This window comes from Macaca nemestrina, chromosome 6, assembly GCF_043159975.1.
Source record: "Macaca nemestrina isolate mMacNem1 chromosome 6, mMacNem.hap1, whole genome shotgun sequence".
Classification (NCBI taxonomy): domain Eukaryota; kingdom Metazoa; phylum Chordata; class Mammalia; order Primates; family Cercopithecidae; genus Macaca; species Macaca nemestrina.
The window spans coordinates 82360014-82387935 of record NC_092130.1 but is presented as its reverse complement, the minus strand read 5'-3'; the positions used below and the strand labels follow the sequence as shown (position 1 = coordinate 82387935).

General features: G+C 37.8%; 2 long non-coding RNA genes across 3 annotated transcripts in view; both read right to left on the bottom strand.

Moving 5' to 3' along the window:
* The window catches only part of LOC112424819 (uncharacterized), a 58784-nt gene that overhangs the window by 26359 nt on the left and 4503 nt on the right, over window positions 1–27922 (bottom strand). The gene's annotated exons all lie outside the window — the stretch shown is intronic.
* On the bottom strand, window positions 548–26522 carry LOC105471036 (uncharacterized). 2 transcript variants are annotated; one of them, XR_011624839.1, is made up of 4 exons: window positions 26228–26522; window positions 5676–5816; window positions 4228–4405; window positions 548–710 (listed from the first exon to the last, which is right to left on the bottom strand). It is a non-coding gene; the product is annotated as an uncharacterized lncRNA (long non-coding RNA). The 2 variants fall into 2 exon arrangements; XR_980921.3 differs by lacking the exon at window positions 5676–5816 and having other exon boundaries at window positions 26228–26517.

Here is a 27922-nt window from a genome sequence, read left to right as displayed (position 1 = left end):
GGTGGGTTCAAATTTGTCTCACTTAAGAACGAGCTAAGCAGTGGTCTCCAACTTTTTTGGCACTAGAGACCAGTTTCATGGAAGACAATTTTTCCTTGGATGGGAAGGATTTGTTTGGGGGAGAGTGTGGGGGAGGGTTGTGGGGAATGGTTTTGGAAAGTGTTTCACCTCAGATCATCAGATATTCTCATAGGTGCACAATCTAGATCCCTCACGTGTCCAGTTTGCAATACAGGGTGCAGGCTCCTATGAGAATCTCATGTTGCTGCTGATCTGATCTGACAGAAGGAGGAGCTTAGGTGGTAATGCTGGCTCGCCCATCACTCACTTGCTGCTCTGCGGCCTGGTTTATAACAGACCATGGAGGGTACCAGTCTGCAATCTGGGGGTTTGGGACCCCTGAGCTAAGGGACTGATAGAAACATTTTATAAGTAAAATTAATTACATGACCCCTGAACTAAGGGACTGATAGAAACATTTTATAAGTAAAATTATTTACACACACAAATACTTATTTTTAAATAATAGTCCACAAATATTATCAGCTTATTGATCCCAAATGTAAAAGAAAATCCTCAAATGTTTACAGAATTAAAGAAATGATCAGTATCTTTATTGAATTTTCACATGCTTTTATCATTCTTAGCTTAATCTGGTAAGAATGAGGTCATAGCAAATTCTTTGGGTAGTGAATTCTAGGTCTCCAGATCTGTAGTAAAATAAGGTACATAAAGTAGACAAAGAGAAACAAAAATGCATTTTAGTCTGGTTCCTCTTTCCTCATTTACTTGAAATACAAATATATATCTATTAATAATCACATATAACTTCTCCTTTCTAATATTCCATAAATATAAATTTCAATTTCTAAGGATTGAATATGTAATAACAGTCTTTTCAAAATGATAAAGCAAGCACATAATCCTGTTCTTGTTTATTGTAGCAAATGTCACAGTTTACTGCAGAAATTAAATTGTTATTTATTTGGAATGTTGGGTTAAACAATTCTCTCATTAGGGGAAAAATATACTGCTAAAATAAGTGATAGTTATATCAAGAATTAGATAAGCATTAGTGAAAAAAACCCACCAACGTCTCTGTTTCCTTTGCAGAACAGGCTATACAGTGTTGCAGCAAAACAGACATCCTCACATAGCAGAGGTGCTAGGGACAGAGCATCCCTATAGGCAAGTACTGGAACTTCTCTAATGTACTTGTAGTTTGCAGATTCTCCAGTTACACTAGCCCTTGCTAACATTGTTCTTCTTTGAATTTGATTAGTCTGAGCTCATTCATGATTCTGTAACTATGTGAGTGGGAAGGGAAACAGGGCTCTGTGCTGCCATATTGCTTGGTTTTCATGCTTAGATTCAAGAATTCTTGAATGTGTATTGGTGACAGATCACTCATGGATGCTTCCCACAGCAAATGGTTAGCTTCTTACAAATAATTTAAAAGCATTGAGGATTGTGATATTTCTCTGGTTTGTCCTTAAAATTTATATGTAACTATTTCATCACATTTACTGGCTATTTTTGTGTGTCTAATGTATGAAAAGATAATTCTACATTCAATTTAATGAAGTTAGATATCTTTAGAGAAAGGAAATACAAGATAATTATCTGAATCATACTTTGACAGAGACAGTTAATGAATTAATACATTCTTACCAAATTTTAAGGAAGATATTCACTTTGAAGGGTAATGTTTTTATAATATAGAACACATGTTTCTGCAAGAAGACAAAGATTCTCAAATTGCCATTGCCTTAAAAAGAAGGAAATTCACAAAGGAACAGTCAAGATGGCCAAATAGAAACAGTTCCAGTCTCTGAGAAGAATGAAAACAGCCAGTGAATTCTGATCTTTAATTCAGGTACCCAGGTTTTCTCACTGTGACTGACTGGGTGATTGGCGTGTACCCACGGAGAGTGAGGGAAAGCAGGGTGGAGCGAAGGCCCACCTGGAAGCGCACGGGTCAAAAGGAGCTCCCTCCCCGAGGTGGTCACGGATTGTGCTATCCCGTCCTGAAAACCATGCTTTTCCCATGAATCTCTGCAACCCATGGATAAGGAGGTCCCCCTGTGAGCTCATGTCACCAGGGCTTGGGTCCCAAGCACACAGCTCTGCAGACTCATGGTGCCTGCTTGGGTGGGTGACCACTCAAGCAGGCACTGAAACAGGTGGTTTTGCATACTCTGGCTCCAGGAACTCTGGTGAGGCAGGAGATCCATCCACTCCCATGGGATGGGGCTGAAGCCAGGTAGCCAAGCAGCCTTGCTCCGCAGGCCCCACTCCCACAGAACCCCACAAGCTAAAACCCACTGACTTGGAATTCCTGTCCGCCAATGCAGCAGGCTGGAGACTGCCTAAGAAGACTGAATTAGGGGACAGAGAGGGGCAGCTGCCATCACTGCGGATACAGTCAGTCATATTCCCCTGCTGCCATTGTCCGCAAGACTGGGTGGTTTGGTGGAGGAATTCCCCACAGCGCAGCATAGAGGCTATGAGAGTTTATGGTAAGACTTCTTGAAGTGGGACCCTGACCCATTTCTTCTCACTGGGAAGGGCCTGCCTGCAGGATTCTCAGCATGGCCAGCCAGGTGGTTATGGACAGAACTCTGATTTCTCTGAGAGGAGCTCCTGGGAGGAAAGGTGGCCACGGTATCATGAATCAGCTGTCTTAGTCTTTTATGCCTGCCAGCTCTGGAGAGTCAGGGCAGCCCAGACAAGTGGGATTACCCCCTGCACAGCGCATCTGCTCTGCAAAGGGGCGCACAGGCTGCTTATTTAAGCAGGTCCCTGATCCTGTTCTTCCTGACTGGGTGAGACCTCCTACCTGGAGTCTCCAGACACCTCATACAGCAGTACTCTGGCTGGCATCAGGTTGGTGCCTCCCTGGAACAGAGATCTCAGAGAAAGGACCAGGCTGCCATCTTTGCTATTCTCAGCCTCCACCGGTGATAATTCCAGGTATAGGAGGGACCCAGGCCCATCAGTGATAGACTGAATCAAGAAAATGTGGTATATATACATGATGAAATACTATGCAGCTACAAAAAGGATCAAGATCATTTCCTTTGTAAGGATGTGGATGGAGCTGGAAGCCATTATCCTCAGCAAACTAATGCAGAAACAGAAAACCAAACACCAGATGTTCTCACTTATAAGTGGGAGCTAAACAATGAGAACACATGGACATAGGGAGGGGAACAACACACACTGGGGCCTGTTGGGGGGTAGGGTGGAGAGAGGGAGAGCATTAGAAAAAATAGCTAATGCATGCTGGGCTTAATACCTAGGTGATGGGTTGATAGGTGCAGCAGCCACCATGGCATGCATTGACCTATGAAACAAACCTGCACATCCTACATATGCACCCCAAAACCAAAAAGAAACATTTTTTTTAGAAAAACCTCTAATGTAAGAATTAAAATTCTGCTTGTACAGATAAGAAAACTACATTTTGGTCACATTATTAGTATGGGATTGATCCAGGACTCAAACCAGGGTCTGATGAACTCCCAAGCCCCTGCCTACAACTTTGATACGCACTGCCTTATCACATTAAATGTTCCCAGTGCCAGTCTCATAAGGAAACATAAATTTAAAAATACAAGTAAGAAGGAAATTCATATATAGCTCTTATTTTTTTTTTATTAAATTAGACTGTGGGCTCCTCCAAGATAAGAATTATAGGGTTTTTATCAACATATTTATTTTTTTCCAATATAGTTTTTGAAAGGTAGGTGCTCAATAAATGCTTAATGAATTAGTAAGTTAATGTGTAACTAAATAAATGAATGAATTTTCACAACTTGTGTTGATATTTTCTTCATTATTTGATGTCCACCAATCACAGGAAAGTCATTAGAAGGTGAGAACAGCACTAAATCTTTTCATTTTTGATAACAGCATCTTCTCCTCCCTCTGCATACTTGAGATAGGGCAGACATTCTAAACAAGATAGCTAGCTACTAAAAACAATAAAAAGGTGTCCGTTCATTTTTGCCTTGTTACTTTCAACTTATATATTAAGTCAGTAGTTATTTTGGAAAACCATGTTTTATATCTTTAGAGTCGTCATTCAACACATCCTACATTAGGATAAAGTAGCTTGAAAATGGCATGACTTTTCTTGAGTAAGTAGCTCTTCTACATCATACCTATGTAGCTCAACTCTGAGTTTCAGTTTCTTCCTGTACAATATAGTGTTTAAAAACTCACTTTCTGTTGTGTGTGACAGTAGAGAATGAAGGTAAGTTATTTTGCTCAGTGCTGGCATATGGTGGTGTTAATAATAGCTGTGACGAACACCTGCCAGCAGTCATTCATTGGACCGAGTGCTTCCCACGTGCTGTGGTTTGAATGTCCCCTCTGAAACTCATGTTGAAATGCAATTATCCTGTAACAATATTAAGAGGTGAAGCTTAAAAAAGTGATTAGGTCGTGAAGGCTCTACTCTCATGAATGGATTAATCACATTATCGAGGAAGTGGGTTATTTACTGTGTGAGTGGCTTTGTTATAAAAGCAAGCTCTCTTTTGCCTTCTACTCTTTCACCATTAGTGAATGGTTTGACTCTCTCAAGATGCCAGCACATGATCTTGAATGTCCCAGCCTCCAGAACCATAAGGCAAATAAACCTCTTTTATTTGTAAATTTCCCAGTCTGTGTTATTCTGTTATAGCAGCAGAAAAATGGACTAAAACAACATGCACCATCACACTTGATCATTTCCACAGACTCCAAAGGAGGTCTTACTCTCATATCCCTTCACTTCACAGAGAGGTTAAATCACCAGTCCTAAGGGATAAAGCTCCTAGATGGCAGAACTGGACTCAGAACCCAGGTCTGCTAAGGCCATAGTTACAGGCTCTAGTCCATCATACAGCACCAGCTGCCTAGATGTCCACGGTAGTTCTCAAAATAAATAGCTATTATAGTCATGTATTACCTAACCATAAGGATATTTTAAGAAACGTATCATTAGAATACTTTATCATTGTGCAAACATCATAGAATATACTTACACAAACCTAAATGATATAGCCTATTACACACCTAGGCTATACCATGTAGCCCCTTGCTTCTAAGCTACTACTTGTACAGCATATTACTGTACTGAACACTGTAGGTAATTGTAACCCAGTGTTAGTATTTGTGTATCTAATCATATCTAAACATAGAAAAGATAGAGTAAAATCATAATATGAGATTTTGAAAATAGTATACCTGTATAGGGCACTTACCTACCGTGAATGGAGCTTGCAAAACTGAAAGTTGCTCTAGGCCTTAGTGAGTGAGTGGTGAGTGAATGTGAAGGCCTGGAACATTACTGTATACTATAGATATAAACACTGTACACTTAGCTAAGACTAATTCTTTTTTTAAAAAAAATTTCTTTCTTCAATAATGAATTAACCTTATATTACTATAACTTTTTGACTTTATAAACATTTTAATTTGTTTAAACCTTTTGTCTCTTTTGCAATAACACTTAGCTTAAGGCACAAACACATTGTACAGCTCCATATACATTTCTTATATCTTTTTTTAGGCTTTTTTTCCTATTTTTTTTACTTTTTAAACTTAAAAAAAATAACAAAGACAGAAGAATGCATATTAGCCTAGGCCTACATATGGCCAGGAACACCAATATCACTGTCTCCCACCTCTACATCTTGTCCCACTGGAAGGTCTTCAGGGACGATAATAGGCATGAAGCTTTCATCTTCTATAGTAACAATGTCTTCTTTGGAAATACAACCTGAAGGATCTGTCCACACCTGATTTACAATTAACTTTCTTTTTTTCTAAGTAGAAGAAATACATTCAAAAAAAAAAATTATAAGCTGGGTACAGTGACTTCTGCCTGTAATCCCCGCAGTTTGGGAGGCTGACATAGGAGGATAGCTTGAGGCCAAAAACTTAAGACCAGTCTGGACAAGATAGGGAGAGCCTGGCTCTATCAAAACAAACAAACAAACAAACAAACAAATACATACATACATACATACATACATAAGCTATGCATGGTAGTGCGTGCCTATAGTCTCACCTACTCAGGAGGCTCAGGCAGGAGGATCATTTGAATCTAGGAATTCAAGGCTGCAGTGAGCCATGACCATACCACTGCATTCCAGCCAGGGTGACAGAGAAAGAACTCATCTTTAAAAATGTAAGTAAATAAAAATATACATTACATAAATTAAATAATGATAAAATATAATGTAATAAATTAATAAATCACTATGTATTATCATTATCAAGTATCTCATGCTGTACATAATTATATATGCTATACTTCCATACAACCGGTGGCACAGTACCTTTTTTACAACAGCATCACCACAAATATGTTAGTAATGCATTATGCTACAACATTATAATAGTTATGACATCACTAGGGATTTGAAATTTTTCAGTTTGGAAATAATATTGTGGGGCAACCACCATATACATGGCTTGTTGTTGACCAAAACATCATTATGTGATATGCATGAGTGCTGCTGTATTTGCTGTTCTAAATTTATCTTAAAAATAATAATACATGGAGTGTGTGTAGAGATTCAAGCAAGTAAAAGGAAAATTATACATGTATCCAAACAACATCCTCCAAGTCATCACTCATTTACCAAATGAGCTATCGAAAAAGAAGATTACAGGTTTTCCAATATTAATGAAAGTGGACAAAGTGAAAACAGATCTCTTTCATGTGTTTGTTAATGCGTTTTCTCTCATGTGGTTGGAATTGGAAGGGATTCAAAGCCTGGCTTAAGCACAATGTAAACTGGGCATAAGAAGCCATATGGATGCAGCTATTTATTGCTGACAGGGTGTTGACCAAATTGTCACATACATTGACTGCCTTATTCAGAGGGCTGGGAAAAACCATTCCAGATGGCCTATATTCCAAGTGGTGCCACTTTCCAGAATGACCATCGTGAGGTTTTACCAAATCCTAAAGGCTATCTGATTTTGCGGAACTGCCTTGGAAAACCTGAGCAAACCTGTAACAAGATGTAATGATCACAAAAAGTCATGGGCTTTATAATTGGTCCACATGGAGCATAGCCTCCAGATTTAAGGCTTTATGGCTCTAGTTTAAAATATTAAACAGGAGGTCTATACTGGGTTCACTTGCTTCCGGTTCACTTAAACCCACTTGTGATCTTGCCTACTGTTCTTCTCTCATTATTCCTGCTGGTGCTATCTGTGGACAGCCCCATCCAGTCCCCTTTCCCTCTTAAATAGTCAGTAGTTATTGGTAAGATGTGTTAAAGGCATAGTAAGCTTTGAAGACTTTTTTCCTAATGTAGGAAAAATTTAAAGAATTTGAAAAGCTGCAAAATAACTGACAGCTTATATATTAAAATTTTATTCCCTCAAAGAAGAGTCAATTAAAAAGGGGTCCAAAGTAGATACTTATATAAAAATTTAAATGCTCATCATAGAATGTATTATTCTTTAAGAGCACCTGAATCAAAGTTAATATGATATCTTGTTTCTGCTACCTTGACAGCTGAGGTCAGTTTTCCTGTGTTTCTAGCATAAAATGATGAGAGGGGAATGAAGAAATATAAAGGTATATCTTACCCTGGTAAATAATGGCATGCACAGAATTCTACTTAAGAGTGAGGGGATGGTGTGGTTTCACTAAACTTAGAGTCTCAGAAACAAAGCGATTAAAGCAGGTGTGTTCAGACGTGCATTTCTCCTGCTCTCTGTGCATTTGCCCTTCCCTTGTCAATAACTTGAAGTGGTAATATCTCATTTGGAAGATATTAATGAGTAATTTTTAAAAGGACAAGAAATAGTAAAAGAAAGAAAAAGTCATGGCAAGTGTTGTTCCACACATGTGAACTAAACAATTATATCTGCATTTTATATTTTATTTTAGTTGGAAAAAAAAATTGTTCCCTTTTTCTTTTTGGCACCCAGGTAGACTACATTTTCCAGGCTCCCCTGCAGTTAGAGAGGCCATGCACATGCATTTTAGCCATTGGGATGTGGGTGGAAGCAACGCATGACACACAGTTATCTCCCACAAAACTTTCTACATGAGATCCTTCATGCACTTTAGCCATCTGCCTTAGAGAGAACTCAAATGACCTAGGGGAAGGCAGAGCCATAGGAGCTTGCATACCTTAGTCACTACTACAAGGATAGCTGCTAAGACAAAGAACATCACCTTAAGATGGTTGTGTAAATTATGGTGCACTAAACGTGATATTTTTGACATAATTTTAATAGCAGTTAACCTACTCTCACTAATATAATCAATTATAAATAAATCTGAACCCTTTGAAATTCAGTAAGTGATAGCTTATAGTTCTTGAAAGTGTGTATTTGAAATATAAATTATATGCCCTCCTAAATTGTATTTAATTGCATCCAATGACGTGAGCCCATACTACAGATGTACAGTCCTTATATAGGAAGCATGGGAACACCTGAGAATACATGTGGTAGAAAGAAGGGTCTATAAACTAAGAGAGGCATAATTTTCACCTGACATCTGTCTCCTTCCAGATGTTTAATCTCAAACTTCTTTTGAACCTCATCTCAAAATGGTGAAATGTTCTCTCTCAAAATGAAATAAACTAGCCTCTGCAATGTGTCTGGTATAAAGTAAACACTCTGTATCAGGATTCTTATCAACCTAAGGTAACTTTTAGGATATTAGCATATTTCTGAATATACACTCAATTTTCTTCTTGAAACTCCTTTTCTATTTTTGTGAAAGCAATCCTTTTTATTAGTCACTATTATTTATATAGCATTTAGTGATAGTAGACACATGGTATATATTTCCTGAATTAATAATTAAAAAAAGTAAGTTAGGAAGGCAGGGAGGGTAGGACTTCAGTTTAATTGCTTTGGCATTTAGCCTGAATATTGAGTTTTGAAAACTCCCCAGATGACTTTAATATTTAGACAATGTTGAGAACCAGTTATCTAAAGCCTTGATAGTCAAAATGTAATCCATAGCATTGCCATCATCTCAAAGCTTGTAAGAAATGTAGAATCTTGGGCCCCACCTTGGACGTTACTGAATTAAAACCTGCATTTAACGAGATGCCTAGGATATCTGTATAAACATTAAAGGTTGAGGTTGAGGGGTGTTGCTCTAAAAGTTGTAGTCATATCAAATGCAATTCAGTTAGTCTTTAAATACCATGATGTCAAATTCAGTGAAGAGACAATTGCATATTGGCTTCCTCTCACAAAATCGAGCACAATATATATGAAAATTATACTTCTGAGTAAACCCAAATCCATAGAAGGTCGCTTCTGTATCATTCAGAGACATATTCAGGTGGTTCAGTGGCCTATGTGGATGTGAAATCTGCCAGAGCTGAAAGGCAGTTCTTTCTACTGCTTCTTAGAGGGGTCATATCACTGACTAGAAACAACCTGCACTAGCATGCTGGCCTCCATTTGTAAAGGTCAAATAAGAGCCTTGTACATTTGTAGGTCCTTCTGATCTACAAGCTTCCATCTATTGATAGATACTAAAGCAAAGTCTAAGGATCTGCCAGAGAAGCATCAGGAACTTGCATGCTTAGAGGGAGAGGGCACCTCTCCTTTCCTGTATGCATTCATCAGCAGGAGTCTCGGAAAAACCCCAGAACTCCTGGCAAGACTTCCAACTTTCCCCCAAACAACACTTATAGATGTTCCACTTTGATAGATATTGGAACCATCAGGACTTATTTTATCATATTCTTTATTTATGTTTTTGTCAGTCACAGAAGCCCATGTGTCCCAGGTCATCCTTCACTGTCTAATTTCCATAATTTTTGTATATTCCCTTCCCAATTCCTGAAACCCTTCTATTATACTCTCTGGAATTTAAAGGGATAAATTCATCAGCAAAATATCCTATACCCTCAAATCCTTCAACCGCTCACTTCACTATCTGGCTGTAAATGAAAACTGGGCCTTCCTTGAAGACAACACGTCCCCTGTGGTCCCCTCAAGCGAGGGCTTGTTCTCTTCCTCAAGCCCTTTACTGCTGGGCCTGGAGGTAAGTTAACAGTCCTCTTTGCCTCCCATCCCTGCTTGCAAACCATTCAGACTCTTCTGCATGCACACCCTGACTCCCAGCTTTGCATCTCATTTCATCTTCATGAGCCCCACTACCCTCCTTGTTGCCCTCAGTGATCAACCTTTCAAGCACTTCCCCTTGTTTCTTAAAGACTCACTGTCACTCTCTCCACGATAACGCTGTTTCAATTCTTGGTGATTTTAATGTCCTTGCAACTATCTTTTTTCTAATACCATAGTCTCTCAATTCCTTGAATTCCTCTCCCTAGTGATCTTTTCTTCCATTCCCTGAGCCGCTTACTCCATGGTCATTCTTTAGACTTGTTATGATTTTTCTAGTTTGCTCCCTGACAGGATGGAATTTCAGAAATACCTTATCGACATAGGGATCTACAATCCACTGATCCTCCCACCTTTGCACTCTCTCTGCCCTTTCATACCCTTGCTTCCCTCCTTCTCAGGTTGGTTTTTCATGATCAGCTATAATCATACTTTTCTACGCACTGTCAACTCCCTTCTCTTTCTCTTGCTTTGTCCCAGAAAACAACTACATTCTTGATTTAATCCAACTTTCAATATACTTCACAGCTTTCTCCTTCACAGCTGACCCATATTCTATGTGTTGTCAAATCAGATTTCCTTTTGTCAGCCATGTAAGCATTATTTGGCACAGTTGAGCATTTCTTGCTTACTTACTTGGCTTCAGAAATCACACTCTCCTAGTTTTCTACCTTATTGGCCACTCATTTTCAGTTTCTTCTCAGCTTCTACCTCATCTTCTCATCCTTATATTTTTGGAGAGCCTCAAGACTTGGTGCCTGGATATTTTTTCTTTCAAGTGTATACTCACTCACTTATTGATCTCATTTGCTCTCGCAGTTATAAATACTACCTAGATTAGTATAGTTTGCAAATTTCTATCACTAGTTCAGACCTCTCCCCCTAGAATCCAGAATCATATGTCCCACTATTCAGCTAACTACTCAGCATATCTACTTAAATATCTAAGACAGTGGGATCTTACTACAGGTTTTTCTATTTATCCCAAACTCTCACTATTTAAACTTTGGTCACAGAAATCTAGGAATGGAATGGATTCAAACAGGAAAGATAATTCTACATCCAGATTCAAGTCCTGATCTTCTTTAAAATACATACTATTCTTACTGTCTTTCTTATGCCAGAAAATGACGATACAAGCTTTCCAGTTTCCTCAGGCTGAGAATCAAAAAGACCTTGAACTCATCTTTGTCTCCTCTCTACTCTGTCAGAAAATCATGTTGGTTCACTTTAAATTTAAATTCAGAATTGACTCTGTCTACCAATCTCACCATCACCTTCCTTGTCAAAGCTACCATGTTCTCCCTCCTAACCAGTCTTCTGCCTTTACTCCTTCTGCCTTCAGTCTCTTCTCAGCACAGCAATCTGAGCAATCCTGCCAGCCAGATGGTCTCTAATGCGCTTACAAAATGCAGTGGCTTTCCAGTTCATACTGGCTAAAAATCAAAAGCACTAGCATGTCCCACAAGACTTTACCCTGTGGCCTCATCCCTTAGGACCCCTCCCTGTGCTCACTCTGTTCCAGCTGCACTGGCTTTCTTTCTGTTCTGTTCTTTAGACATGTCAATCCTACCCTTACTTCAGAGCCCCTTTCCTTGATGTTGTTTCTGCCTTGTATACTTTCCCTTGGACTCTGCATATCTTCCTTCCTTGCCTATATCAGATCTTTCTTAAAATAGCATCTTGTATCTGTAGTCTTCTATGACCACTGACCAAAATGAACCAACTCCAGATGCACACACTATCCTCCCTGCTCTCTTTCCTGCTTTAGCTTTCTCCATGTGATATGCTATACATTGTGCTTATATATTCAGTTATTGTCTATTTCTTTCCCAGAATGTAAACTTCTTGAAGACAGGAATTTTTCTATTTTTTTTAATTGCTAAGTACCCAGTGTCTGTAACAGTGCTTGACACATTTTAGGCACTCAAAAAATAAATATTGAATGAATAAATAGACCTGTTACTCATAAACAAAATCACTAACATCACCTAGGCCTTATGGATGGGTTTTGAGCCATGACATTCTTCCTGCACTGGCACTTGCTGGAAATCCCTACTGTGACAGCACTTATGTCCTTTCTCTCTCTCTCTGTTTCTCCTACCCTCTTTACATTCTAATTTTCAACACTCCTTTGTCTGCATCTACTGTGTAGCAACTAGGAAGTCATGCATGTCTACTCAGTGTCTTCATGACCACACCTGGCCATGGCTTATCACACAAAGGTCTGTGGGGACAGTAATTAAGCAGGGGGCTGGAAGAGTTTTCTAAGGCTGCATAACAAAGTGCTACAAACTGAGTAGCTTAAGCAACAGAAATTTATTATTTCACAGTTCTGGAGGCTAGAAGTCCAAGATTATGGTGAGAGAAGGGTTAACTCCTTTCAGGGGCTGTGAGGAAAAACCTGTTCTATGCCTTGTCCCCCAGAAGTTGGCTTTACCAGAGGGTGATTTTCTCCCAGTCTTTGGCATTCCTTGGTTTATAGATGCATCACATTAATCACTGACTTCATCTCCACATGGCAGTCTCCTTGTGTGCCTATCTTTCTCCAAGTTTCTCCTTTTTACAAGGACACCAGTCAAATTGGATCAGGGCCCACCCAGTGACCTCATTTTAACTTGTTAACCTCTGTCAAGACCTTATCATTAAATAAGGTCACATTCTAAAGTACTAAGGGTTAGGACTTCAATGATGATTTTTGAGGGGACACAATGCAACCCATAAAAGCTTTTATATCCCTGTTTGGAATAGCACGCTGATAGAGAGGATGAATCTTTTATTCTCCTGAAGGTCTCAGAAAGAGTAAATAACTAAATGATAAGAATGAATTCCCTGAGTTTAGACTCCCTGACTATCTCACCTACAGTTCCAACAATGTTACAAAACCCTCTCGAAAAAAGCCTTAATTAGGTCACATAATATTAAAGATACTTAGGACACATAATTATTAATAAGGAACTCAGATCAAAATAGTACAATTTCATGGAGTTCATGTTACAATTAATTCATCATAGTGGAAGGAATTTACATATAGAAAAGTAATTGAAATATTTCAATCCAATTTAACACAGTTTCAAGATAAGTCTTAGGAGACAAAGCAACAGATGTCAGCCTGACCAGGCTGATAGAAGTGAAAGCGCCCAGAGGGTATCTCTGGAATGATGGGTAATGAATGAAATGCTTATTTTGTCCAAAGGCACAGACTTTAATTCCTTCCAACAAATCCAAATATAGAGCTTACTATTTTCAAGGCTGAAAATATACAACAGCTGCCACAACTTCTGAAGTGGTAGAAGAATGACTTCTTGGGGCTGGGAGCATGTTTCAGCAGAAGTCTAAATATAACAGTGAAAATAAAATGATGCTCACATAAGGTGAACAGATTTCTATAGTAGAGAGTAATGAATTCTGATTTTTTATGGTTAGACAATATGCATACATCTTTATTGACTTAGCACTAATGACGTGTTTATTATTATGCCTTCTATGTGCTAGACACATTTCACATTAATAAGACACAATTCCTGACCTCAAAATGCTCACAATCTAATGAGATAGTTAAGAAAATTAATCTTTTCAATATAGTGAAATAAGTGACCTAAAGAGCATATTAGACGAGTACAGAACAAAACAGCTTCCTTGTCTTAGCCTGCCAAGATTAGGAAATACATCCAAAATCCTGATCTCAGCCGAGTCACTGAGGAACACTTACCTGGCAAAGAGGGGTTGGCAGGTGTTTCAGGTGTCAGGAGAAGCAAAGGGAGAGGCATGAAGGTGTGAGGTAGCCCAGTGGTCACAAAGCACAGGAAGTAATTCAATATGGTTGGAACATATTTTTACGAAGGACAAAGAACATGATCTTTTCTTTTAAAGACCAAAAATAAAAAGTGAAGAACAAGCAGGAAGAATGGTAATGTGGAACAGCCTGCTACCAGAAGGGGAGGGTGTTTAATGATATTGAATATCTCAGAAAGGCAAGTATCAATGATGTGAATTTATGAAGCCATGGTAATAGAGTGTTTGTGTCATCAGATAGAAATTTCCAACAGGTATTTCAAACCATTTCTTCTCATCTGTCTGCCGTTTTCTATTCTTATTTTCTCTTTTCCTTTATCTTTTCACCCTTGGATTTTTCTCTCGTCTGACAGTTTCATCAATAAAAGAACACTGTTGGATTAGTGAGAAACACAATAGAATATTTTAGATGGAGTAAGACTGAGGATCCCACCGTACATGAAAGGCAGATACGGGTGGTCTCAGCCAACTAAGACCTTATGAACTGTAAAGTGCAGTACATTTTTTGCAAATCAGTGACAAAATCTTCCATAGCGGGTTTTTCTAGGTTTTGAAATTTACATGTAACTATTAATCTCCATGAACATCAATGAGCTTTACAATATTGAGGGCATTGTGAAAGGTGGTTAAAAAAATGAAAATCCGTAAGACACAGTACTGTTCTGAAGAAACTTACAGACATGTACAGAAAAGTAGCTTTCACATCAATAGCAGTTTGGATTGAAACAATTTCCAATGTTAAACTTCTGTCAAAATGATAACATATACCAAGCCAACTTAGATTTCATTTCATAGAATTGCTATCCCAAAGGGCTGTGAAGTCCTTTTTGCCATTACACCACCACACTGGGTTACCCTTTACCCACATTCTCCCTTCACCCACTTAGTACAGACCCAGAACTGTAACCTCCACTGACTTCTGGCTGCTTATTTGTTGCTAGAATTGCTTTGTGTTGGGGTTTGAGGGTGGAAGAAAAGTGTCTTAACTAGTTCTCTCTTCTTTTTTTACCACCACATACTGAAGCTGTCACCTTTAATATCTATGTTAAACTTCCAAGTCTTTCTTGGTGATAAAAGAAAACAGTCGGCAACAGTCTAGCTTTAATCTTAGTTCAGGGCTCTAGAAACCCCAAATTCATTGTTGTCATCTATGTAAACATTGTCTTTTCCGAGATGGAGATGGGGGAAGGAAGCATTACACAGATGGAGGACATGTTAGGTCAAAAAAAAAAAAAAAAAAGAATGAAAAATAGGATAACCTGATTTTACCCAGATTACTCCTAGCTGATTATCATTGTCCCAGTGTAATTATATAATAAATAGCATTCCTTTAGGTCTCCAAAGTGTCCCATTCTGGACAATAAATTATTTAATCACTGCAGTTAAAGTTCTATTCCAGGTCCAAGGAATTTGCAGTGATTAAGTGAGGTTCTCGTAAATATGGGAAGAAAGTAGGATCTATTTTCAATTACAATAGAATAAATATTACAAATAACTTTTCTTCTGGTGAGTTTTTAAATTGCTGATTTACTTTTTAAAATCTTATTATAAAAATGTTAAATATGCATATGTGTAAACAAAATATTATAGTGAACCCGTGTATTTATATGCAGCTTCAATAATTATTAACTTATGGTTAAGCATATTTATTCTATAACACTTCTCATTCTTCCACATTATTTTAATTTATTATACTTTAAGTTTTGGGATACAGGTACAGAATGTGCAGGTTTGTTACACAGGTATACACATGCCATGGTGGTTTGCTGCACCCATCAACCTTCCATCTACATTAGGTATTTCTCCTAATGCTATCCCGCCCACTGCCCGAGAAGCCTCAGTGTGTGATGTTCCCCTCCCTGTGTCCATGTGTTCTCATTGTTCAACTCCCACTTATGAGTAAGAACATGCAGTGTTTGGATTTCTGTTCCTGTGTTAATTTGCTGAGAATGATGGTTCCCAGCTTAGTCCATGTCCCTGTAAAGGACATGAACTCATCCTTTTATATGGCTGCATAGTATTCCATGGTGTATATACGTCACATTTTCTTTATCCAGTCTATCATTGTTGTGCATTTGGGTTGGTTCCAAGTTCCACATTATTTTTTAAATAAATTTTATTTTTAGGACAGTTGAACGGATAATACAGAGAGCTCTTATAGACGCCACACTGGGTTTCTCCTGTTTTTCATATTTTATATTAGTATGATAGTTTTATTACAATTGATGCCTTTTTAGTAAGTAAAGTCCACAATTTATTCAATACTTTTTAGTTTTACCTAATGCTTTGTTGTTATTGTTGTTCCAGAATCCCGCCCAGGGTACCACATTACATGTAGTTGTCCTGTCTCTTTAGGCTCCTCTTGGCTGTGACATTTGCACAGACTTTCTTGGTTGCTGATAATCTTGGCAGTTTTGAGGAGTACTAGACAGGTACTTGGTATAACATCTCTCTACAAATCTCTATGGGATTTGTCTGGTGTGTTTCTCTTGATTAAACTAAGGTTGTGAGCTTAGGTGGAAACATCAAAGGGTAAAGTGTCATCTTTCCCACATCATATTAACAGAATATACTATCAAAATGACTTATCACGGATGATATTGACCTTGATAACTGGCTGAGGTGGTGCTTGTCTCAATTTTTCACTGTAAAGTTACTTTTTTTTTTCTCTTTACATACAGTACTCTTTGGAATGAAGCCATTATGCACAGCCTACTCTTTAAGCGGTGGGGAATTATGTTCTACCTCCTTGAAGGCAATGTATCAATATGGACCAACAGATATTTATTTTATATTTTAGGTTCTAATGCAATACTACCTCTTTTGTTGCTCAAATTGTTACAGCTTTGGCCATTGGGAGGTCTTTCAATTTGTTCCTGTGTTCTTTAAGAAATGTCTATCAATTGTTTTTCTTTTTTTCTTTTTTGAGACCAGATCTTGCTCTGCAATCCAGGCTGAAGTGCAGTGATAGGATCACAGCTCACTCCAGCCTCAACCTCTCAGGCTCAAGTGATCCTCGCACCTCAGCCTCCTGAATAGCTGGGACCACAAGTGCGTGCCACCATGCCTGGATAATTTACTTTTATTTTTTGTTGCTACAGGGTCTCTCTATGTTACCCAGGCTGGTCTCAAATGCCCGGGCTCAAGCAATCCTCCTGCCTTGGCCTTCCATAGTGGTGGGATTATAGGTGTAAGTCAAGATGCCCAGCCATTTTTTTTAGGCTCTCTCTAATGGAAGATCAAGAAAATGTAAGTGTTTATATTACTCAGTGTACATACGCATATCTATAAAAACTCCAGATGTAACTATTTTTATCTATATTAAGTTAAATATGAGTTCATACTGATGTCTCCAATTCTAATTCATTACTATATGGATTATTATAGACTTTTTCCCCTTACCTGTTATTCTTACTTTACTCATCCTTCTCTTCTCCTTCTCCTTCCCTCCTCCTCCTCCTCCTCCTCTATAAATAAAATATATATATATATATATATATATATATATATATATTTTAAGTTATTATACTTTAAGTTCTGGGATACACGTGCAGAATGTGCAGGTTTGTTACATAAGCATACACTTGCCATGGTGTATACCTATGTATAGATATGTCTCCTCCTCCTCCTCCTCCTCCTCCTCCTCCTCCTCCTCCTCCTCCTTCCCTTCCTCCTCTCCCTCTTCTTCTTCTTCTTTTGTCTATATTGCCCAGGGTAATCTCAAATTCCTGGCCTCAAGTAATCCTCCCACTTTGGCCTCTCAAAGCACTGGGATTGTAGATATTAGTAACCATGCCTGGTGTCTTTTGTTTTGTTATAGTTGAGCTCCAAGAGCTCTTTCTATGTTTTGAATATAAATCCTATATTGAATATATATTTTCTGTTTTCCAAATATTCTCTTTCAAATTTTTTGTGTCTATCTTTTTATTCTTTTAGCAGTGCCTCTCAAAAAACATAATTTTTAATTTTAATGATATCTAACATTAAATTATTTTTCATGAATCATGCTTTTAGTGTGTATCAAAAATATAATGTCAAACCATAAGTCACCTATATTTTCCTATATTTTATTCAAGAAGTTTACTATTTTGTATTTTACATCTAAATCCATGGTGCATTTTGAGTTAATTTTTGTGAAAGACATAAGGCTTGGGTCTAGGTTAAGTTTTGTGTGTTGGTTTCAATTGTTCCCACACCTTCGCTGAAAGGACTATTCTTTCTCTATTTAGTGGCCTTTACTCTTTTGTAAAGGATTGGTTTACTATATTTGTGTGACTGTATTTCTATTCTCTTCCATTTATCTAAGTGTCTGATCTTTTACCAGTATCACACTTTGTTGATTACTCTGATATTATAATAAGTTTTGGAATTGGATAGAATTTCTCCAACTTTTTCTTCTTCTTCAATATTATATTGGAATTCTAGGTTCTTGGCCTTTCTATATAAATTTTAGAATGAGTTTTCAATATTGAAAAAATAGCTTTCTGAGATTTTGTTGAAATCTATAGATTTGAGATTTATGTTGAATCTATAGATGAAATTCGGAAGAAGAAACATCTTTACAACACCGAGTTTTCTAATCCATGAACATGGAATATCACTCCATTCAATTAGAGCTCCTTTGATTTTCCACAGGGTTTTGTATTAATAGCTTCTAGCATATAAATTATGTACATATTTTGTTAGATTTATGCCCAAATATTCCATTTTTGGGTGTTATTGCAAATGGCATTGTTATGTTTATTGCTGGAATGTAGAAAAACAATTAACTTTTGTATATTAACCTAGTATCCTGCATCCTTATCAATTCCAGTATATTTTGTTGTTGTCGTTTTGATTAATTGGGATTCTATCATGCTTTTTGTGAACAAAGACTATTATATTCCTTTCTTTTTCTTGTTTTATTGCATTAGCTACCACTTCCATGCTAATATTGAACAGGTGTCATAAGGGGGAAATCCTCATCTTATCTTGATCTTAGATAGAAAGTGTCCAGTTTCTCACCATTAACTATTACACTACCTGTAGTTCTCATGTTATTTATAACTGATACTTTAAAAATATTTGAGAACACCTAAGGTTGTTGCTATTTTTCACTTATGTTATATTCCCCCTTTTGTTGCTACCAATAAGCTGCTTATCATCTTCCAAAGAGCTGAGTTCATTTTAAAGATAGGCTAGGAAAGGAAAGAAAGCAAGGATTGTCTGTTCTGATGAATAGTAAAGGATAAATGAAATCTTAATCAGAAGCAATAAGTTGAAGCTCATAAGCCACTCCTTGGAGCCATATTTTTTAAAAAGGGAAGATATGAACCCCGTCTCTACTAAACATACAAAAATTAGCTGGGTGTGGTGGCACAAGCCTGTAGTCCCAGCTGCTTGGGAGGTTGAGGCAGGAGAATTGCTCGAACCCATGAGGCAGAGGCTGCAGTGAGCCAAGATCGCACCACTGCACTCACTCCAGACTGTCAACAGATCAAGACTCCGTGCCAAAAAAAAAAAAAAGATCTAAGTTTGTAAGTTTTGTTCCTGGGTTGGGTAGTGTCTTTTAGAAATACCTATTTTTATCTGATCCCCTTGGAGTTTGAAGAATTTGAACAGCACATAGAAAATTGGAAAGATGAGAAAAGGAAATTTCAACTCTCATAACCTGAAGAATTTGTTTCTTATATTCCAAATTGGAATTCTGAATGAATTCTATTACAGCAACATATCTGTATCTGGTAGCTATTTTCTCTAGAATTCTTGGTAGGATACCATGTTGTACTTCACATATTATGCATTCATTTATTAAACATCCATTGAGTGTGGTCTCCATGGCATTGAAAACCTACCCAGTATATATCCCTATGCATGAACATACTCTGAATTGAAAACAGCTGATTTCCACATGCAGCATTAGATTCCAACTATTTGAACTAGTTGAGTCCCATTAGCAGAGTTTTCCTTTTGCAGGGACAAGGCAAAATCATTACATAAAAGGTAATTTTTAGTCCTCATGAGAGTAATATCTCTGGGCTCATCTTCCCACTTTTCTTTCAGTCCAGTTTATTCTGATCTAATATCTCCAATTGTCATCCTGGATTTTATTATCTTGTGTGAGAGAGATGCAAAACTATAATAAATTATAACAAGTATACATCCTCTCTGATTGATTTACATAAGAAAACGTTCCTTCTGGAAGAGAAAAGGTGTTAGAAAGATACAAGAGAAGGAAAAAGCAAAAGGAAAGAGTTTGGACCAGAAAGAAATTAGACAGATAGGCAATTAGATTAAACATGTATAGTAAAAGAACAGTCATGGTGAGTGAAACTGAGTAGAGAGAAGAGCAAAGATAAATTTTGCTGTGTATTAGGCAACATAACCTCTTCATTGTGACACTTTGAGCATATTTAATAAACATTTACATTCATTTTTCTTTTTCAATATTGAAATAGTGCTTCCTTCTCTATGACCTCACTCAGATTACTTGGTTACACTATTTCCTTCTTTCTTCCTAACCACTTGCATAATAACACTACTTGGCTGCTTGTGAGGCCTGATTCTAGTTTTGCGCCTAGAATCCATGGCTCAATTTTCCCTTGATTCCAGCCCAGCCTGCCTGCTGGAGCAAGCCTATGCTAACAGATACCCCACCCCATATCCCACGCTCTGTATTCCCTCTTGCCCAAGACTCTCTGACAGTCAGTTGTGTCAGGAAACTCATAACAAGTGATTACATTAAGAAAATCAAATTTTATATGGCAAACTAGTTATAAAGCTTCCAGGAGGATGATAAAACAAAGAAGGAACAAATTAACAAAAGCAGGAAGCGACTAGCATTACTAAGATGGCAAAGACACGGGGAGAAAATGTTATACAAACTGATAAGCCAGGGCCATGCAGTGAGAAATCAGAGTCAATTTGGGGGAGCTGGGACTACGGAGAAGGAGACACAGCCACTGCTAAAGAACTGCCTGAAACCGAAAAGGTAGAGAGAATACTCTGGCTTCTCTCTTCCTTCTACCTCCCAATTTCCCTCCAGTGCTTCCCATTGATGAAGCTTAGCCAGAAGCCAATGGACAAAGAAGCTAAGAAATGTGATTTTTGAATTTGTAGGGCCAATCAGCTCCCTATAATTCATAGCAAAGCAAGGGGAGACTAGAGAAATGAGCTGAAAGCAAACAGAAAAATTACATACAAAAGACAGTAATTCTCTGAGGCCCTAGGTCACAGGTTCTCACCACTGATCTCAATTCTGAGATCTATTACTATTACAGATACCACCTGCCCATTGTATATTCATTCATAGTTGCTGCATTGTATCCCAGTTAATGAGGATGTGTCTAGAGTTTTGTGTTTAAGGATCTTTAATGTTATGCTATGACCACTTACAGCTTTAGATGCTTTATGAATCGATGCTAAAACTGCAGATGGTTCTCTGGATTTGGGTCCATCATAGAGAGCACTACCACTGCTGCCCCCCTACCCCTCACCACAAGAGCAATTTCTGGAGAAATGTATGTGCCTCTTCTTGGTTTCATGCTTTGCACAGAAGCCATATAACTGCTCCATAACCCTCCTTTCTCCAGGTTGTTTGTTGAAGATACCTTACCTCCAAGCAGTACTAAGCAACATCTTTCACAGGTTCACCCTGGGAAGATGCCTGCTGATAAGATGGGTGGATGCTGGCAGGATCAGAATCAATGACCTGTTGCCCTGTAGAACGTTGGCCCTAATTCCAGGACATAAAGGAGAAATGACTCAATTGTGTAGGCCCAGATTCAGGAAGGCTTCAGGGCAGTCCTGTATGCACAGCTGTCTGGGTAGCATGAGCCTTCCAGAACTTCTGAATTGGAAGACCTCCCCATGAGCATCAGAAGCACCTGAGAAATAACTTTTCTCCTTGATGCTCTGCCATTAAAACTCAGACCACTACTATAGAAACAGAATAAAGCCCTGTTATTCTCTGCCCAGACTAACCATTTGCTGATGGCCAGGAAGAGAATAATATACTAGTTTGGGAACCTGTGCCAAGGTGGCCATTGTCCCCATGTGCGCTGAAGCTGCGGTGGTGGCAGAACCCAGTTGAGAACACTGTTGAATCTTTCCCTACGGTAAACTGTAAACCATAAAATGAAACCATCCTCCAAATTATAAGATGAAAACAGTGCAGAACTGCCTTCTACATCTTCTTTCAAATCCTAACTGGCTCTAGGACACTACTCCCTTTATTATTATATTCCTCACCCAGATATGACTTTCACCAGAATCACCAAGCCAATCAATTTCTTCCTTGGAACTAATTTTGGAGTTTTCAAGGTCTTCAAAAATTACAACGTTTGTCTACTATCCACTGTCCTCCTACTCCACCCTATCATTAATAGGTAAATTAGATTATATCATTTACCTATACTCAGCAACTTCAAGAGATTTGGGTTTACATAATTTTTACTCATCAGATCACTAATCCTTTTAACTCTCCATCACAGAATTGACTTAAAATCTTTTGCTGATTCTCCACTCACAGCACCCCCATTGAAAATAGCTCTGCTTTCTGGTCCAGTTCTTGTCCACATTCCACTTGGAAACAATTCTCCAACAACTGACCATCTGAGTAAATGTCAGTTACTGCCTAGAGGGATCATCAGGGCAGTCTCTGGTGGGCCAAAAACTGGCACAGTTCTGTGAATTTCTGACAAAGAAATCCTTTTGAGCAGGCTGCCCGTGACAGATGCACTTGTGCCTCTGCTGTGAATCGAGAGGCTGCATCTGGTTTCCATTGGGTTATAAAAATCGCCAATTCCCTCACTCCACCATCTTCTACCACTTAGTGCCCCAAGACCTGATCATCACATTCTCCTGCCCCCAGGTTGTTTAAATAATTTCACTTACTTCAATGTTACCTCCCACCCAAAATAGCAGGCAGGAAAAGGGTCTTATTCCTGCACCTCAGTGTCTCAGGAATATGACTGACTTTCTGTTCTTGCCTTCATTCTAAATGCACTTGCTCTATTTAGATGATTCTTATTCTACCATCTTGCTATTTTCTTTGTTCTCTTTTCTCTGTTCGGATATTTACTGTGATATGAGTAAGTATGGTCTAATTGAATCTCAGTTCTGGCTTTACTCATGGATTTTATCTTTGACATCACATTCTGGCAATCACAAAGCGGTTTTGACCCAATGCTGTGGCCAGCCCAGACTCCCAGAAACAATGGGGTCAGGGGCCAGGGCCCTAGGCCCTGCTTGCATAGGAATTAGGTTAAGACTTAAGTAAGTAAAGACTGTATTTGCTTGTATTTGCAAAATGGTTTATGCTATGAATAACACTGGCTATATCTTTCATTTAAGTTTTTAAATGGATATGAAGACATAAATGATTTTCTCATCCACAGTTTCTAAACATACACACACACACACGCACACACAAACAGTGTTTCTCCAGTACTTTCCTTCTTCTACCCATCACCTCAGGATGTTAATTGAATAGGTATTGAACTTGATCTTCCTTACAGGGTACTAAGAAAAACCTCAGATAAAGTTTTGTGTATGGGATCATACAGTAACCTGAAAGAATTGTTCTCTTTAAATACGAATAATTTTCCTTTCCATCACCTATAGGGCAACTATTTCTATAAATTCCACTCTTGAATGTCGCCTTCGAATGCAAAGGAAAACAGTTTCTTGTGAATTAAACACTTTCTTCGTATAATTAGAGTTGAACCACCATAAATATACTTCATCATCCATGATACAATAAACTAAAACTTCAGAAAACTGTAAAATATGCCAAGTTTTGAGGCCTGTTTTTTTGTATCTTTTTTTTAAAGCATAAGTACTCTCATATTATTTGTATATCTTGCCTTCCAACCAAACACACCATGACAGAAAACCATGAAACCACAAAGGAAGACAAGAGAGGAAGAAAGCAACAAAGTATCTTCAAGAAAACAGTTAACAAAATGGCAGTGGTAAGTCCTCACCTATCAATAATAACCTTGAAGGAAAATAGATTAAAATTTTAAATAAAAATAGAATGAACGAATAGATAAAAAATAAGACCCAACAATATATCACCCACAAGAGACCCACTTCACTTTTAAAGACACACATAGACTGAAAGTGAAGGGATGGAAAAAGATATCCCACACAATTGAAACCAAAAGAGAGCAGGGGTAGTGATACTTCTATCAGACAAAGCAGATTTTAATTCAAAATTTGTGAAAAGAGACAAAGAAGGACATTATGTAATGACAAAGGGATCAGTTCCTCAAGAGGATATAACAATTGTAAAGACTTATGCATCCTACAGTGGAGCACCTAAATATGTGAAGCAAATAGTAAAGAATCTAAAGGAAGAAATAGCTTGCAGTTCAATAATATTAGAGGACTTTAATACATCACTTTCAGCAATGGAATGAACATCCAGACAGAAAATTAAGAAGAAAACATTAGACTTGAACAACCCTTTAGATCAAATGGACCTAACAGACCTATACAGAATATTCCATCCAACAGAATACACACTCTTCTCAAGAACATAGAAAACAGTCTCCAAGACAGATCTTATGTTAGGTAACAAGACAAATATTAACAAATTTGAAAAGATCAAATTATATCAAGCATCTTTTCCAGTCACAATCAACAACAAAAGATATTTCGGTAAATTTGCACATACATAGAAGTTAAACAACATGCCCCAGAACAACCAGTTAAAAGTGAAGTTTAAAATATCACAAGACAAAATGGAAACATAAAATACCAAAACTTATGAGATGCAGCAAAAACAGTTCTAAAAGAAAGTTTTATACCAATAAACACCTACATCAAAAAAGAAGATCACACTTGTAATTCCAGTTACTCAGGAAGCTGAGAGAGAGAATCACTTGAGCCCAGGAGTCTAGACTGCATGAACTATGATCATGCCACTGCACTTCAGCCTGAGTGACAGAGTGAGATTTCATCTCTTAAAAAAACTTAACAAATAAATAACATTTTGTCTTAAGAAAATAGACAAAGAAGACTACACTAAGCTCAATGTAAGCAGAAGAAAACAAATAATAAAGATCAAAGCAGAAATAAATGAAATAGAGACTAGGAAAACAATGCAAAAGATTAACAAAACAAAGAGTTTTTTTTTCAAAAAGATAAAATTGACAAATCTTTATCTAGAAAAACCAAAAGAGGCTCAAATAAATAAAACAAGATATTAGGGAGGAGATATTACAACTCACATCAAATAAAAATATCATGAGACTTATAAGCAATTATATGTCAAAAAATTGGATAACCTACAAGAAATGAATTCCTAGACATATACAACCTACCAAGACTGAATCTCACACACACACACAAATAAAAAAAATAAAAAAACACAGAAAATCTGAACAGACCAAAAAATGTAAAAGAGGCATTAAAAATAAAGAGGCTTTGGAATAATGAGTAAAGAGATTGAATCAGTAATAAAAAGTCTTCAGCTGGGTGCAGTGTCTCACGCCTGTAATCTCAGAACTCTGGGAGGCCAAGGCAAGCAGATCAAATTGAGCCAAGAGTTCCAAACCAACCTGGCCAATGTGGTGAAACCCTGTTTCTACTAAAAATAGAAAAAAAAAAATAAAATTTTTTCTACTAAAATTTTTACTACTAAAAATACAAAATACAAAAAAATTAGCCACACATGGTGGCACATGTCTGTAATCTCAGCTACTCAGGAGGCTGAGGCATGAGAATTGCTTGAGCCTAGGAGGAAGAAGTTACAGTGAGCTGAGATTGCTGCACTACGCTCCAGCCTGGGGGACAGAGCAAGACTCTGTCTGACAAAAAAAAGTCTGACAAAAAAAATAAAAAGTCTTCCATCAAAGAAAATTCCAGGACCCAATAGCATGATCGTTAGATTCTACCAATCATTTAAAGTACAACTGTTACCTGGGATAATGCTATGTGACATAGCTGAATTTCTACCCTGCTCTAACTCTGCTTATCTTTAAGAAACAAGACACCTATGATAAAAATTCTTGTTGTAGTCAGACTGGTTAGAACCAGAGCTCTTTGTTTTGAGATTGTTTAGAACCAAGATAGCCAATTAAATTACTTGAAAAAGACCTCAGGCTTTATTATAATCTCATTTCTACACTAAATGACACTACCATCAGTGCCATGACAGTTGACAACTGCTGTGGCAATGACCAAAAGAAGCCATAAAAGGAAGAAAAAGGGAGGAAGCACTCCATTTCCAAAATGTTCACCACCCATTTCCAAAAAAGACATGAATATCCTTTCTCTCTCTTTTAATGTCCACCCCATGCATTAGAGATACCCCATATTTTAACCCACTCACCCTTTGCTAGTCAAGAAGTTTACTCATGAGCTATGCTCCCACTTCTCAATTCCATGGCCATTAAAGAAAGTCTGCACTGCTTGAAACTCACTTTCAGTTTCCTATATTTGGTTTCATGACAGTGAACAGGGAAAGATTCCATCTTATAGGGGACCAGCTTTGTCAGTAACAGAACTGGTTAACCAGTGTGTGGCCCTGGACTAAATGGTCCACCTCCCTATATGGGAAGCTCCTTATCTCCCTGGAGACCCAGCAACTGGCACCTGATAGCATCAGCTGACAAAGAATTTTTACCTATACAGAATATTCCATCTGACATAATACACATTCTTCTCAAGAACACACAAAACATTCTCCAGGATTGATCAATGTTAGCTAACAAGACAAATGTTAGCAAATTTGAAAAGATCAAATTATATCAAGCATCTTTTCCAGTCACAATTAATAACAACATAAATTTTGGTAAATTTGCAAATACACAGAAGTTAAACAATATGTCCCAGAACAACCAATTAAAAGGGAAATTTAAAAGAGTATGAGACAAACAAAATGGAAACACAACATATCATAACTTACGGGAAGCAGCAAAAACAGTTCTAAAAAATGTTTATACCAATAAACACCTACATCAAATAATGTATGTTTGTCCTGACTCTAGGTGCCAGGGATCAGCTTTGAGGAATGTAATATATTATTGTTGTGATGGAGTAAGCAGGCAGGCAAAGGGTTATAGAACTGTACTGGGAAGGACCCACTGAGCAATGTATGGTGGGACATTTTCCCAGGATTCTGGTTCTGCGTGAGGACTCCTGGCACCACATCATTGTCCCATCCTCAGTAAATGGCTCCTTACATCCCGATACTCCCTTAAGTGTCTTGGCAAAGGTGAGAAAGGAACTGAAGGATGGCTACGCCCCAAGTAGAGGGCCTACAAAAGGCTCTTGAAAAGATGAGAGAAGAACTGAAGGGCTGACAATCTAGACTGCAGGATCAGGAAACAGCCTATAGGTAAATTTGTGTGTGTGTGTGTGTGTGTGTATCCTTCTCTGTTCCTCTCTGTTTACTCCTGTTAGTGTTTGTTCTCTTACATCTGTAAAAACCTCCAACATACCATTTTTCTTGCACTGGAGAAGCTTGGGTTTCACCCTTCTTGGAAAATACCTCTTCCTACTCTTTGACAAAGCCAAAAGGACAAGGTGGCCTTGGCTACTCTCCTGAAAGAAGAGATGTCAAGGATGCCTAGCTGGCCTTCAAGAAGATATCAGGGATACCTGCATGCAGTGATAAATAGTAGTTTTGTGCACAGTAAGACATATTTAGAGCTCAAATGGTGAGTCTGCACTTATTAAGCAGTTTTCTAAAGCTATTTTCCTCTCTTTTCTTTGCCTGCTGTGAATCCCCTGTGATCCAGTTGCTGGTGCTGAGATAAGACTTATTATTTATGGTCTGATTGAAATGGAGACATTGGAAACCCATTTGGAACTGAAGAAAAACTGTAAAAGAGGATTACAAAAAAAAAAAAAATGCCGTAAAAACTGCTTTACCCAAATTTTGGTCGACAGCCTTCCGTGAATACCTATTGGGGCAAATGAAATTTAGTCATGTGAACGGGTTCCAATTTTGTCAAAAAAAAAAAATTAAATCTGCCATTTTGTCACTTATGAAATGGTGAGTTTGTATTGTATCTCACGGCTA